The sequence below is a fragment of the Arachis ipaensis genome, chromosome B06 (assembly GCF_000816755.2).
Source record: "Arachis ipaensis cultivar K30076 chromosome B06, Araip1.1, whole genome shotgun sequence".
NCBI lineage: Eukaryota > Viridiplantae > Streptophyta > Magnoliopsida > Fabales > Fabaceae > Arachis > Arachis ipaensis.
In genome coordinates this window covers 100,977,752-100,992,919 of record NC_029790.2, presented here as the reverse complement: position 1 = coordinate 100,992,919, position 15,168 = coordinate 100,977,752, and the positions used below count along the sequence as shown (strand labels likewise).

General features: G+C 39.7%; 1 pseudogene; it reads right to left on the bottom strand.

The window, feature by feature from the left end:
• LOC107647154 overlaps nucleotides 1,909-15,168 on the bottom strand; it is a 39,693-nt pseudogene continuing 26,433 nt past the window's right edge.

Genomic DNA, 15,168 nt, shown 5'->3' with positions numbered 1-15,168 from the left:
TTAAAAAGAATTGAGAGGATCCATTCCCCCATAAACATTGTGTTTTGGCAGATAACTTCATTATTGATTTCTATGGAAATGCTTACAACTTTAGGAATATAATGAACTCGTTTGTTTTGTTTATGTTACATGTAAATCACCAAAATACATTTTGTACTTCATGTTCCTAGAAAGTGTTCTTGCCTGTCAAGTTTAGTTGTGACTATCACACTTAATCGAGGTTAAGAGCGATAATTCAAACTAATATTGTCAAGAATATCAGCAAATGAAGAAAACCAATTTTATATCATGTGGATTTGTCACATGATACAAATTGGTATGTGATGTAAGGATTGTAGACATGTCAGAGTAAGTTATGGGATTTGATAAGGATCACATGACATTTTAAACCACCGAAAAACAAAAATGAATTGTCCTTTACCAGAGTCCATGACTCAAACGTTTTAAATTCTTTATTTTCCACAAAAATCTTTAACCACCAACATCCTTTTCACTTTTAGATACACTTGTGTATTCCAATTCTACCTTAGCCATAAATTACAACACAAACATGCCTTCCAAATCTCCAATGGCGTAGTTTCGAATACCAGAATTCTCTTATAATAACTGTTGTCAATTGTTGTTTCAAATAAAATCTGTCATGAAAGCTGCCACTTAGCGAGCTCTGGTGGGTCTCTTCGCTCTGGTTATCATCATACATTTAATAATGTGCTTTATAGTTTCAGTCAATTGTGAGAATAAAAGTAATCTAGTAGATAGGTTGGTGACGCGAAAGCTGCTAGCTCGTGCCTCCTTTTCTACAAGTGTAGATAAATTAAAAAGATCATATGAAGCTTCTCAAAAATATATAGAGCCAAGTTTGAATAAGGATCCTTCAAAGAACTCGAATCCAACATACAATAGATGATGCGAACGGAAAGAATGATCAACTCTAATCTCTTTCTGCATTTTTGTAGTTTATGTAACTAGTTAGTAAATCTTTCCTTTCATTTAATCAAAGATTAGAACTTTTCACTTAGCTGTTAGAACTTTGTTGTATTTTACTTTTGTCTGTTCTGGACTAGGAGGACAATATCAAACCATCTAAGCTTTTGTGGGATCACATGATACATAAATATTATGCACTTTTGACCAAAACAAAGATACACTTTTAGTTTGAACCATCTAATTCATAGGATCTATTAAAAATTAAGGCTCTCTTATCTATCTTTCGGCATACTATTGTGGCTGTTTAGGAATTATCTTATGCAATCTGATTCTACTTATTGGCTTCTGTAAAATAATCTTCAGAAGCCTAAGACCACTCCTTTTTTTTTAATTTGATCTTGTATAATATATTTCTAAAAAGTTCCTTAATAGTGATTACTGGTACTCAGATTATGCTAATAGTTACAGCACTTTGTAAGATGTTAATTATTCATGTTGAATTAATATGTGTTATTAAGTTTTAATCTAAAATTTGTGGTTTGTTGAGATTATAATATCAATATAGTATATCTTCTTTGCCACAACTCTAAAAAACATAATCTTAATTTAACTAAAGAGTCATCACAACAAATGATTCAGGTCAAAATGCGTACCTAGAAGTTATCAAATATGTACAATTTGAAAGATCTTATTGAAATGGTTTATAGTATTACAATTATCATCTTTCTTCCATATGGAAAGAGATGTATAAGATCAAAGCATTATACTTTAAGAAAATATATTATTTTTTTGTTTTAATCTTTAAAATTTGAACTTAATAAGTATATTCAAATATATTGAGTGCTTGTTTCATAATACTAGAGTGAAGAAACCCACTTTGATCATTCGTTTGCATGACTATTGAAAATCAAATTTCAACAAAAATAATATTATATAATATTTTATCAGGATCTTTTAACATGTACATGTTTGCTATAGCTTTTATGAATGCATTTTGACATGGATAGTTTGTTGTGTAGAATCTTTTTTTTACACTTAAATTCAATGTTTTTTAGGAGTGGCCAAGAGGATGTGTCACAGTTACATCATAATCTCCTTGATCCAGTGAAAAATGTACAACTCCAATGCTGTCTTTTGTGGCTTTCTGAGTTTCAACTTGCCACTTATTGATGAGCTCGTCCATAATGTCATCGGCCGGAGTATTATGAAAATTTTCCTCAGCATGAGAGCCATGTCCTTGAAACTAGCTATTGCCAGACTGATAAACATGATGATCCCTTCAACAAAAGGATGAGAGTATCCTTCTCTTAGAATTTCTTCCAAGTGCTCTGCCTGCTTCCCATGCAAAAATCAAGAATGAGAATATAATTTGGTGTCTTATCATTAAGTCATAAGCTATAGTTAATTAAAGTAGTACAATTTTATTCTAAAATTCTAAGAAGATCGTCTCTATCGAATTTTAAGAATGACACTGATCAAATTAGCATATGTTTTCATATCTTAAACATTGTCTAGAGTTTAGGAAGACCTGATTTGGATCTGAATCCACACTCACTTCTGTGAGCCATATTGGAAGTGAAGCAGCATCAAGCATCAAGAGTAGCTCTCATTTAAGCAAGATTTGGCTGGCTAGCAGTGAAATGGCCTTGCAACCCTATTGCTGCTGATTCCTTCATTTCCTGGAAATGACCGAATCTTTGCCTTTTTTGCAATATAATTGGCTGGGATGGTCGCTCTGTCACCACTATATTCAATAATATTATACTCATTCCTGAACAATAATGGTTTTGAATCAAGCTTGTAAGTTTTCGAAAAATACTATGCTGCATCATTTTCACCAAGATTGTCCTCAGAGAAGCTAAAGTGGAAATTCTCATTCATCACATCTCATGTAATAAGTTCACTTTCATATCTTGAAATCACATAATTTATTCTTTTTTCCACTGTTTCCCTTAACTCATCAGGAGATAAGGAATTGACCCATTTAAGCTACATGTTTTCATTGTCCTAGAAAATGTTATGGCCTCTGACACTAATGTCATTCTCTTTGGTGAAATCTATCATGGCATCTAATATGGTATAGTTCTCTTAACCTTGAATTTTCTCTGTGCTATACCATTTCATGGAATTGGTGAAAGTTGTATATTTGAATCTCGATGCAGACCAGTTCTGGTAGTCACTGTTTGTGATGATATGGAAGTTCATTCCACATCCAAATGGGAAAATAGACTTTTTATGGTAACACTTGCTCCTTTTAATGTTGTTTCATTTGTATGTATTATTTGGAAGCTGGCTTTTCTCTTAGACCATCTCCAGTAGAGAACTTATCCCAGTCTTTATTTATGGGCCACTGATAAACCACAATTTTGTGGTTTATATCGTGTAGAATTTAGGGGGTTTTGTCAATATTTTCCGCACTTATTCACAAGAAATGCATGGTTTTGTGTTCTCTTCCTAGTATTGCTTCATGATGAAAAACATGCTTCTTTTGCCTTAAAACTGCCATATTTTAATCCTCTTTTATTGCCATTCGATACCGTGATATATTTGTTGAGTGATTTCAGAAATTATAGGGTAAGAATGGCCTAGAAGAGAGAAAGAAAGCATGCACAAGAGGAAGGAACATGAAGATTTGGATTTCGGAAACTTCAGCATGGGCGCGCACGCGCACTTCACGCGCACGCGTGGATGCGGATAGCTAGAAGCGGCGCGGATGGATTGGCGCTTCCATGCGAATCAGAAAAAGCCCACCGACGCGCACGCGCACTTGGCGCCCACGCGTGGATCACAAAGTCAATCGGCGCGCACGCGTACATGGCGCGTACGCGCCACAAGCTGCACGTGACCTCATTAAAGAAAATCGTGCCTGGCAATTTCTGAGGCTCAAGAGGCCCAATTTCAAGCTGGTTCTGCATGAAAAAAGACCCAAGGATGCTAGGGGAAAGGGGGGATCATTCATTCACACTTAGACACAATTTTTAGCTAGTTTTTGGTTCTTTGTTCTTCTAGAGAGAGAAACCCTTGTTCCTCTCTAGATCTAGCTTTAATTTGATCTTCCCTTGTTGAATTCTGAATTGGATCTTGTTAATTACTAGTTTTAATTATTTAATTTGAATTCCTTAGTATAATTTTGTTTAGATCTTGTGTTAGTTTTATGTTTACTTGTCAATTGTCATTTTATACCCATTTAATGAATCTTGTAGATCTTGATTTGTTAATGTTGCATTGATGATTTTCATGGTTAATTGTGTTGTTTGAATGATTCTATATTGATAATTATTAGTGGGTATTTGTTAATTTCAATTTAATTGTTTTTTTTTTTGGAAATGTCTTTTACTAATGCTTACCATGTGTTTGACGAAATGTTCCCTTTAATTATGGAGTAGTTTTCTTTACTATTGGCATAAGCTAAGGGAATTGAGTGACCTTGAGTCATTGGGTCTCATTGAATTGGTGATTTGAGAGCCCTTGGTGATCAACTTGATACCCATTGACACTAACCCACTACTAATCTAATTAGTAGATAGGTTGGGACTTATGGGTTGATGTGATTAAACCTACTTGACGTACTTCAAGCCTAGGAGTAGACAATACATACTTAAGGCTTTTGAGAAGTAGACTTAGTGGGTTGATACCTCATAATTGTCAATGTTTGATATGGAGGCAAGGATAGCGATCTCAATTTCCATGCTTAGCCAAGAGTTACTTTTATCATTCTTATTTGAAAACCCAAAAATCTTGATTACTTTGTCTTAGTTATAATTAGTTGTTTAGTTTGGTGTAGAATTACATTGGATGTTATCTTATTAGTTTGGAATTGCTCACATCTTGCTTTAGTCATTTGAATTAGTTTCTTGCACTTCAAGATTGCTTGCTTGTTAGGATTCTGAGTTTAATTTCTTGCTCATGACTTGCAACCCCGGATTTCTAACCAATGTTGTTGCATATGTTTTCCCATTCCTTGTGAGACGACCCGAGGTTTGAATACTTCAGTTATTTCTATTTGGGGTTGAACTTGTGACAACCAATTCCTTCTAAATTTGATCTGCAGACTATTTGTTGGTTGAGGACTATACTTGCAATGCAAATTTCTTGTGAATTTCCTTACCGATGGTATCCGTGGCTTATCAAATTTTTGGCGCCGTTGCCGGGGAATGGTTGCAACATATGCCTAGGTATTGGTTATGTGAATATGTGAATATTGTAGATAGTTTACTTGCTTTCAATACTTAGCTATAGTTTAGATTTCTTTTATATTTGTGCTATGACTCCCAAGTTTGATGACTCGGTCTCAACCGAATTCTAGCTTAGCCGAGTTTGACCCTGAGATTGAAAGAACTTTGTTGCACACTCGGCAAGCTAGACGGCGGTTGGATTATACGGCTAGTACTTCGGCCTCTTTTGAGGAACATACCGAATCACTAGACGGTACTGAGAGTGACTTGGAGTCCACTACTTCCTATTCTTCTGTTGGCACTACTAATACATCTTTGCATCCTACAAGTGAGCCATACATTGCGGAGCCACGACGGATCACTTTGCATGAGCAAGGAGCTCCGGATATCATACTTCAACCTTTGCAAGCAAGGTATCCCAACCTTGATCCAAACTTTGAGTTGAAGAGTAGCTTGATAAATCTACTTCCTAAGTATCATGGGTTGCCGGGTCAAGACCCCATCAGACATCTAAAAGATTTTCAAGTTGCTTGTTCTACGGCTCGAAGGCATGGAGCCGATGAGGTGGCTATCATGGTTTTTGCCTTCCCTTTCTCTCTTAAAGGGCAAGCAAAGACATGGTTTTATTCACAACCAGATGAGATTGTGACCAATTGGGATTTCTTGAGAAGAGAGTTTCTTGATAAATTCTTCCCACCGGAGAAGACCGACTACATCCGGAAGAAAATCTCGGGTATAATGCAAAAGGACCAAGAGAGTTTGTATGAGTATTGGACTCGGTTCAAGAGACTATTGGAATCTTGTCCACACCATGGGTTGAACACTCACTTGCTCATTACTTACTTCACCGGAGGAAGTCTTTGTGCAGAAGATAGAAGATTGTTCACCGCTTCTTGTGGCGGTTCCCTTTCAAAAAACAAGACAGAAGGAGAAGCTTGGAGCTTGATAAATAATGTTGTCGAAGCTACACAACACGTAAGGGTGAGAAGTAATCCTCTCAAGGGTGTAGTAGAACCATCACCATCCGAAGCAAGCTTGACCAAGGCGCTTGGGGATATGACTACTATCCTCACGCAAATACAAAAAGATCAAAAGGAATACTACTCCATCCAAGCCATTCAAGCCCCACCCCCAATTTGCTCAACTTGAAGGCCCTCCTAGAATTTGTGGTTTGTGCTCTAGCACCACACATTACACCAATCAATGCCATCAAATTCAAGAGGAGCATGCCCTTGTCGTAGCTAATGTGAATTACAACAACCGTCCGCCTTACCCTCTCAAGGCCAAAACAACTACTCACATGGTAGTAATCAAAATCAAGGGAGGAGGGATAATGCACAAGGGAGCAATCAAAACCAAAGATGAAACAACTCTTCTTCTCACTACAACAACAACCAATCTTCATCTCAATACCACCATAACAACAACAACCACCAAGCCAACCAAAATCACCACAACTAAAACCAAAGTAACTACACCAAATACCAAGCACCACACCATAGACAACAATCCAACCAACCCTCTTCATCTTCCACCAATCAATTTGATGAGCTTAGAACCGCTATGGAGAAACGAGATGAGGGCTACAAGGCTCAATTCGATACCATGGGTGCTCAATTGGCCCATCTCACTAACATGATTTCAAAGATGGCCATGTCCTCCTCCAACAACACCAACCAACCCTCAAGCTCTTCTAACCTTCCTTCCCAACCCCATCCAAACTCCAAGGACAACCTCAATGCCATCACTCTACGGTCAGAGAATACATTGGAGGAGATACCTCCTAGGGTCATGGAAGATATCCATGAGGAAGAGGTGGTAGATAAAAGGCATGAGAAAGAAGGAGTAAGCCTTAAGGAACCCAAGAGAAAAGCTATAGTGGATGAGTCCATTCTTATCCCATTCCCTTCCTTGGTGAAGAAAGCGAAGAAGTCTCCGAAATTCGATTTAAACATGCTTCAAGTGTTCAAGAAAGTTGAGGTAACCATACTACTTCTTGATGTTATCCAACAAATTCCGAAGTATGCAAATTTTCTGAAAGACTTGTGTACTCATAAGGATAGGATAGGAGAGCTGGAGACATTATCCTTGGGTAGTTCAATTTCTTCCTTGATGGAACCTATTCCAAAAAAGTATGGTGACCCTGGACCTTGTTTGGTGTCTTGTTGTATTGGTGGACGCATTTTTCATGACTGTATGTGTGATCTAGGGGCTTGCATAAGCATCATGCCGCTCTCCATTTTTGTGCGGTTGAATTTAGCTCCTTTGAAGAAATCGGCGGCGAAGTTTGCCTTGGCCGATAAAAGTGTGATCACTGTGATGGAAATAGCAGAAGATGTACTTGTGGCGATCAAGGACTTGTTCTTTCCAGTTGACTTTTACATCCTTGAAATTACCCCAACAGAAAATAGAAGCTCATCCTCCGTTCTACTTGGTAGACCCTTCCTCAAGACCTCTAAATTCAAGTTAGATGCCTTTACCGGCATATATTCCTTTGAGGTCGGAGACAAAACTACAAGTTCAATTTGGAAGAAGCCATGAAGCATCCTCCCGAAGAATATTCCGTTCTCTGATGTGATGTAATTGATGAAGTGGTAGCGGAAGTGCGGAAAGAAGACCACAACAAGTTGTGCTACCCCATTGATGAGGAGACGGATATCCAAGAGGATGAACAAGAGAAAGTTGTTGAGAATGAACTCCGTGAGCTTGATGAAAAGGAACCTCAGCTTGAGGCAAAGAGTGAACTGAAGCCTCTTCCATCTCATCTAAAGTATGCTTTCTTAGAGGACAATCAAAAGTTTTCGGTCATTATTGCTAGTGAGCTTTCTAGTGAAGAAGAAGAGAAGCTCCTAGATGTTCTAAGAAAGTACAAGAAGGCAATAGGTTGGAGCCTAGCCGATATTGTGGGGATTGACCCCCACAAGTGCATGCATCGAATATTTCTCCAAGAGGGAGCTCGGCCGGTTAGGCAACCGCAAAGGAGGCTCAACCCAACCATCCTTGATGTGGTAAAGAAGGAGGTCACTAGACTACTTGATGCGGGTATCATATACCCAATTTTTGACAGTGAGTGGGTGAGCCCGGTCCAGGTTGTTCCCAAGAAATCGGGCATCACTGCGGTTAAAAAGGATGATGGTGAAGTGGTCACCAAGAGAGTACAAAATGCGTGGCAAGTGTGCATCGACTATAGAAGATTGAACGCCGCTACACGGAAGGACCACTACCCTTTGCCCTTTATCGATCAGATGTTAGACCGTTTGGCGGGTAAATCCCATTATTGCTTTCTTGATGAATTCACTGGTTACTTCCAGATTCATATTGCCCCCTGAAGATCAAGAAAAGACCACATTAACTTGTCCTTTTGGCACCTTTGCCTATAAAAGGATGCCATTCGGACTATGCAATGCACCTGCTACTTTTCAGCGATGCATGACAAGTGTCTTTTCCGATCTAATGGAGAATTGTCTGGAAGTCTTTATGGATGACTTCAGTGTTTATAGAACTTCATTTGATTGTTGCTTAGAGAACTTGGCCAAGGTCCTAGCTAGATGTGTTGACACTAATCTTGTCTTAAACTTTGAAAAATGCCACTTTATGGTAAGGCAAGGTATAGTGTTAGGGCATGTAGTATCTTGTGAAGGTATTTCTGTAGACCCGGCCAAGGTCGATGTTATCACCACTTTACCTCACCCCTCATCTGTGAGGGAGGTCCGCTCGTTTTTGGGACATGCAGGCTTTTACAGGCGTTTTATTAAGGATTTCAGCAAGATTGCTTTGCCATTGTCGCGCCTCCTCCAAAAAGATGTGGACTTTGAGTTTGACAGTGCATGTGTGAATGCATTTGAAGAGTTAAGGAGAGTTTTGACCACATCACCGATCGTGCGAGGACCCAACTGGACGCTACCATTCGAGATAATGTGCGATATGTCAAACCATGTTGTAGGTGCCGCGCTTGCACAGCGCGATGGTAAACTTCCTTATGTCATTGCTTACTCTTCTAAAACATTGGATGCAGCACAATCCAACTATACCACTACAGAAAAGGAACTCCTAGCTATTGTTCATGCTCTAGATAAATTCAGATCTTATTTGCTAGGATCCAAGATAGTGGTATACACAGATCATGCAGCTTTAAAGTACTTATTGACAAAGAATGAGTCAAAACCTAGACTTATACGTTGGATCTTGCTTTTGCAAGAATTCGACATTAAGATTAGGGATCGGAGTGGATCTCAAAACTTGGTTACGAATCATTTAAGCCGCCTTGAGAATTTAAAATTTGATCCATTTCTGATCAATGACTCATTCCCATTGGATAGTTTGCATGCTGTGTTAGATAGCTTTCCTTGGGTTGCACCAATGGCAAACTACTTGGTTGCAAAATCTTCCCTCCCAACTTTTCTAAAAACCAAAGGGACAAGTTGAGGAGTGATTCCAAATACTGTATTTGGGATGACCCTCACTTGTGGAAGAGGAGAGTGGACCAAATAATTCAAAGATGTGTCCCAGAATTTGAAATTCAACCCATTCTTGAAGCTTGCCATCCATCCGAATGTGGTGGCCACTTTGGCCCACAGAAGACAGCTAAAAAGGTGTTAGATTGTGGATTCTGGTGGCCAACCTTATTCAAGGATGCTAACCGATTCTGTGTGTCATGCCATCAGTGTCAGAAGTCGGGAAACACGTCCCAAAGAGATGAGATGCCTCAACAACCTATGTTGTTTTGTGAGATATTTGATGTATGGGGCATTGACTTTATGGGACCGTTTCCCAACTCAAGTGGGTATCTGTATATTCTGTTAGTGGTTGACAATGTGTCAAAGTGGGTAGAAGCAATACCTACCCACCTTGATGGTGCCAATACCGTCATTTCTTTCATTCGGAATAACATTGTATGCCGTTATGGGTCGCCACGAGCAATCGTGAGTGACCAAGGATCCCACTTTTGTAATAGGAAAGTAGAGGCATTGCTCAAGCACTATGGGGTATCGCATAAGGTTGCCACTGCTTATCACCCACAGACCAATGGACAAGTGGAAGTATCCAACCGGGAGATCAAGAGAATTCTGGAGAAAGTGGTAAATCCACAAAGGAAGGATTGGAGCCTCCGATTAAGAGATGCACTATGTGCGTATAGGACAGCCTACAAGACTCCATTAGGGATGAGTCCCTTTCGGATCGTCTATGGTAAGGCATGCCACCTTCCGGTGCAGATTGAGCATAGAGCCTATTGGGCGGTAAAGCAGTGTAGCATGGATTTCACCAAGGCGGGTGCGGCCAGGAAATTACAACTAGAGGAGCTTGAGTGCTTGAGGATAGAGGCATACGAGAATGCTCGGATATACAAGGAGAAGACTAAAGCCTTTTATGATCACCACATCCGAAGGAAGGGTTTTTAAGATGGTGATGAGGTTCTCCTCTACAACTCGAGGCTTAGATTTATGCCTGGCAAGCTCCGTTCTAGATGGGAAGGACCCTTCAAGGTGAAAGAGATAAAGCCCTATGGAGTGGTGGAATTGTTTGACCCTCAAAGTGACACAACTTTCAAGGTGAATGGACACAGAGTGAAGAAGTACCATGGCTACAAGTCACAAAGAGAAGTGAAAGTGCTCCTACTTGAGGATGCACCAAAAGGAGAGAAAGCTTAAGCGAAGGACCGTCTAACTTAAGGACGTTAAAGAAAAGTGCTTGGTGGGAGGCACCTCACCGTGGTAAGATCTTCCTTGTGTATACTTTCTTGCTTTTAGCTTTAGATTTTTGTGAATTTTGTGACTTCTTGATGTTGTTGATTGCATAGGAATGCTAGTTTTATTGTCCTTGTTAGATAGATAGGATGTTCATATATTCTCATCATTTTGGTATGGATGAATTGTTGAAGTAGGAAAAATGCTTTGTTTTGAATAGTGCATAAAACTGTGAATGTCTCTTTGACTACTAGCTTAAACACCTGCCAAGAATATGTTAGCATAGCTCTTTCTATGTTGTATAAAAAAAAAAGAAAGAAAAGGGAAATAGGGCATCCGCGCGCCAGCGCACTGTGCGCGTGCGCGCCGGTGGTGCGTTTTATACTCCTGCTACAAAAACCAGAGAGTTGTGCCCACCTTGTGCCCATTTCATGCCAGGCACCCATGCGCCCCTCCATACATAGCCATTGACGTGCAAGCGCACTGTGCACGCGCGCGCCGATCGTGCAATCTGGACTCCCTGGTACAAAAACCAGAGAGTTGTGCCTTCTTTGTGCCTATTTAGTGCCCGCGACTGACACGTAGGCGTACTTGGCGCGTCTGTGCCGATTGCCAACTCGATCAAGCACGCGTCCGCGCAGTGTGCGCGTTTGCGCGCCTGTGCTGCATGCCAACTCTAGTACAAAAACCAGACAGTTAGGCCTCCTTTGTGCCAACTTTGTGCCAAGCACCCAACTGACTTCACGCGTACGTGCCCTGGACGCGTACGCGCACCTTGCTCCACCCTCACCGACGCGCCAGCGCACTGCGCGCGCGTCGGTCGCGCGAACTAGTTTTAAAGCTAGCGCGCCCTGTTCTGTCTCTCTTTCTCACCACTTTTCTTATTTTCCTTCTCCTTCTTCTTTCTCCATCACCTTTTTTCTATTCCTCTTCTTCTTCCATACTTCACCACCGTCTCCGGCCACCCACCGGCGACCACGACCACTTCTGGTGGCACTACCACGACCACGACCACGACCACCGTCTCCAACTCCTCATCTGTTCCTGGCGTCTGAACGCCAGAACTGTGCTTCTTTTGGGCGTTCAACGCCAGTTCCTTGCTTGTTTCTGGCGTTGAACGTCAGTCCTGAGCATAGTCTGGGCGTTCAGCGCTAGCCTTCCACCCAATTTCTGGCGTTTTAACGCCAGAATTATCTTTCCCTGGGCTCTTACTGTCCTCAGATGGATTTTGGGTGATTTACTCATTTCTTGGCTTCCTGCTGCCTTGAGGTGGGGTATTTAATGTTTTTCCACTTCTTAATTGAACTGCTTGGCATTCTTCTGTTATTTGTTTTGATAGCTGCTGCTTTGTTTGCTTCAATTGTTCTTCCATATTTATATTAGCCATCCTTGTCTCTTGTAGTCTATCTTTGAATTCGGCTAACTGCTGTGTTAGAAAGTCCAATTGCTGATTGAATTCAGTAGCTTGTTTAGCAGGACTGAGTTCAGTAGTCACTGTTTTAGCCTCTTTTTTCATGGAAGGTTCGCTGCTTAAGTACAGATGCTGATTTCTGGCAACAGTATCAATGAGCTCTTGAGCTTCTTCAATTGTCTTTCTCATGTGGATAGATCCACCAGCTGAGTAATCTAGAGACATCTGAGCTCTTTCTGCAAGCCCATAATAGAAGATGTCTAACTAAACCCACTCTGAAAACATTTCAGAGGGGCATTTTCTTAGCATCTCTCTGTATCTCTCCCAGGCATCATAAAGAGATTCATTATCTCCTTGTTTAAAGCCTTGGATGTCCAGCCTTAGCTGTATCATCCGTTTTGGAGGAAAGTATTGATTCAGGAATTTCTCTGTCAGCTGTTTCCATGTTTTTATGCTAGCCTTAGGTTGGTTATTTAACCACCTCTTGGCTTGGTCTTTTACAGCAAATGGAAACAGTAATAATCTGTAGATATCCTGATATACTTCCTTATCATGTACTGTGTCAGCAATTTGTAAAAACTGTGCCAGAAACTCTGTAGGTTCTTCCTGTGGAAGACCAGAATACTGGCAGCTTTGCTACACCATGATAATGAGCTGAAGATTCAACTCAAAGCTACTGACTCTAATGGAGGGTATGCAGATACTACTCCCATATAAAGCAGTAGAGGGTTTAGCATATAACCCCAGAGTCCTTCTGGATTATTCATTTCCACTTAGATCCATGATGGAGAAAGGGAGATGATGTAAAATAGAGAAGAAATGTTTTTATTTATTTAATTATTTATTTATTTCAAAAATAAAATAAATTAAAATAAAATAAATAAAGATGGGTGAAGATTTTCGAAAAAATGAGGAGAGAGAAAGTGGTTAGGAAGTTTTGAAAAAGATATGATTTTTTTTTAAAAAGTTTTAAATTTTGAAATAAATAAAAAAAATCTGAATTTTAAAATTGATTTTCGAAAAATTGCTTTAAAATAGAGGGAAAAGATATTTTTTGAATTTAACGAGGAAAGAGAAAAACAATAAAATAACATAAGATCTAAAATTTTTAGATTTAATGCTCATTGTTTTCGAAAATTTTGGAGAGAAAACACCAAGGAACACCAAACTTAAAAATTTTAAGATCAAGACAGAGGGAAAACTCAAGAACGCCTTGAAGACTCACAAGAACAACAAGAACATGAAGAAGGAACACCAAACTTAAAATTTTTAGAAAACCAAACTAAAATTTTCGAAAAACAAAGGAAAATCAACAAGAAAACACCAAACTTAAAGTTTGGCACAAGATTTAATAGAAAAATTATTTTTGAAAAAGAAGATTTTGAAAAGAAAATAAAAGACTCTGACCCAAAAGACAAAAATTTCCTAATCTAAGCAACAAGATTCACCGTCAGTTGTTCAAACTCAAACAATCCCCGGCAACGGCGCCAAAAAACTTGGTGCACGAAATTGTAATGTCAATGTTCACATTACTCTCTTACAACTTCGCACAACTAACCAGCAAGTGTACTGGGTCGTCCAAGTAATACCTTACGTGAGTAAGGGTCGATCCCACGGAGATTGTTGGCTTGAAGCAAGCTATGGTTATCTCGTAACTCTTAGTCAAGATATAATATCAATAATAATTTTTAGTTTGAATTGTAAAAAGTAAAAAGGGCAGAACACAAATTATACTTGTATGCAGTAATGGAGAATATGTTGGAGTTTTGGAGATGCTTTGTCTTCTGAAATTCTGCTTTTCTCTGTCTTCTTGTTCACGCACGCACGTCCTTCTATGGCAAGCTGTGTGTTGGTGGATCACCGTTGTCAATGGCTACCATCCTTCCTTTCAGTGAAAAGGGTCCAGGTGCGTTGTCACCGCACGGCTAATCATCTGCAGGTTCTCAATCGTACTGGAATAGGATTTACTATCCTTTTGCGTCTGTCACTACGCCCAGCACTCGTGAGTTTGAAGTTCGTCACAGCCATCCAATCCCAGAATCCTACTCGGAATACCACAGACAAGGTTTAGACTTTTCGGATTCTCATGAATGCCGCCATCAATCTAGCTTATACCACGGAGATTCTGATTAAGGAATCTAAGAGATACTCATTCAATCTGATGTAGAACGAAGGTGATTGTCAGACACACGTTCATGGATTGAGGAAGGTGATGAGTGTCACAAATCATCACCTTCTCCATAATTAAGCGTGAATGGATATCTTAGATAGGAACGCGCATGTTTGAATGGAAAACAGAAATACTTGCATTAATTCATCGAGACACAGCAGAGCTCCTCACCCCAACAATGGAGTTTAGAGACTCATGCCGTCAAAAAGTACAAAGTTCAGATCTAAAAATGTCATGAGATGAAAATTATATCTCTAAAAGTTGTTTAAATACTAAACTAGAAACCTAGGTTTACAGAAAATGAGTAAACTATATAGATAGTGCAGAAATCCACTTTTGGGGCCCACTTGGTGTGTGCTGGGGCTGAGACTAAAGCTTCTCACGTGCCTGAGCTATTTTGGGCATTCAACGCCAGGCTGTAACCTGTTTCTGGCGTCGAACTCCAACTTGTAACGTGTTTCTGGCGCTGGACGCCAGACTGCAACATGGAACTGGCGTTGAATGCCAGTTTACGTCGTCTATCCTTGAGCAAAGTATGGACTATTATATATTGCTGGAAAGCCCTGGATGTCTAATTTCCAACGCAATTGAAAGCGCATCAATTGGACTTCTGTAGCTCCAGAAATTCCATTCCGAGTGCAGAGAGGTCAGGATCCAATAGCATCAGCAGTCCTTTTTCAGCCTGAATCAGATTTTTTGCTCAGCTCCCTCAATTTCAGTCAGAAAATACATGAAATTACAGAAAAATACACAAACTCATAGTAAAGTCCAGAAATATGAATTTTGCCTAGAAACTAATGA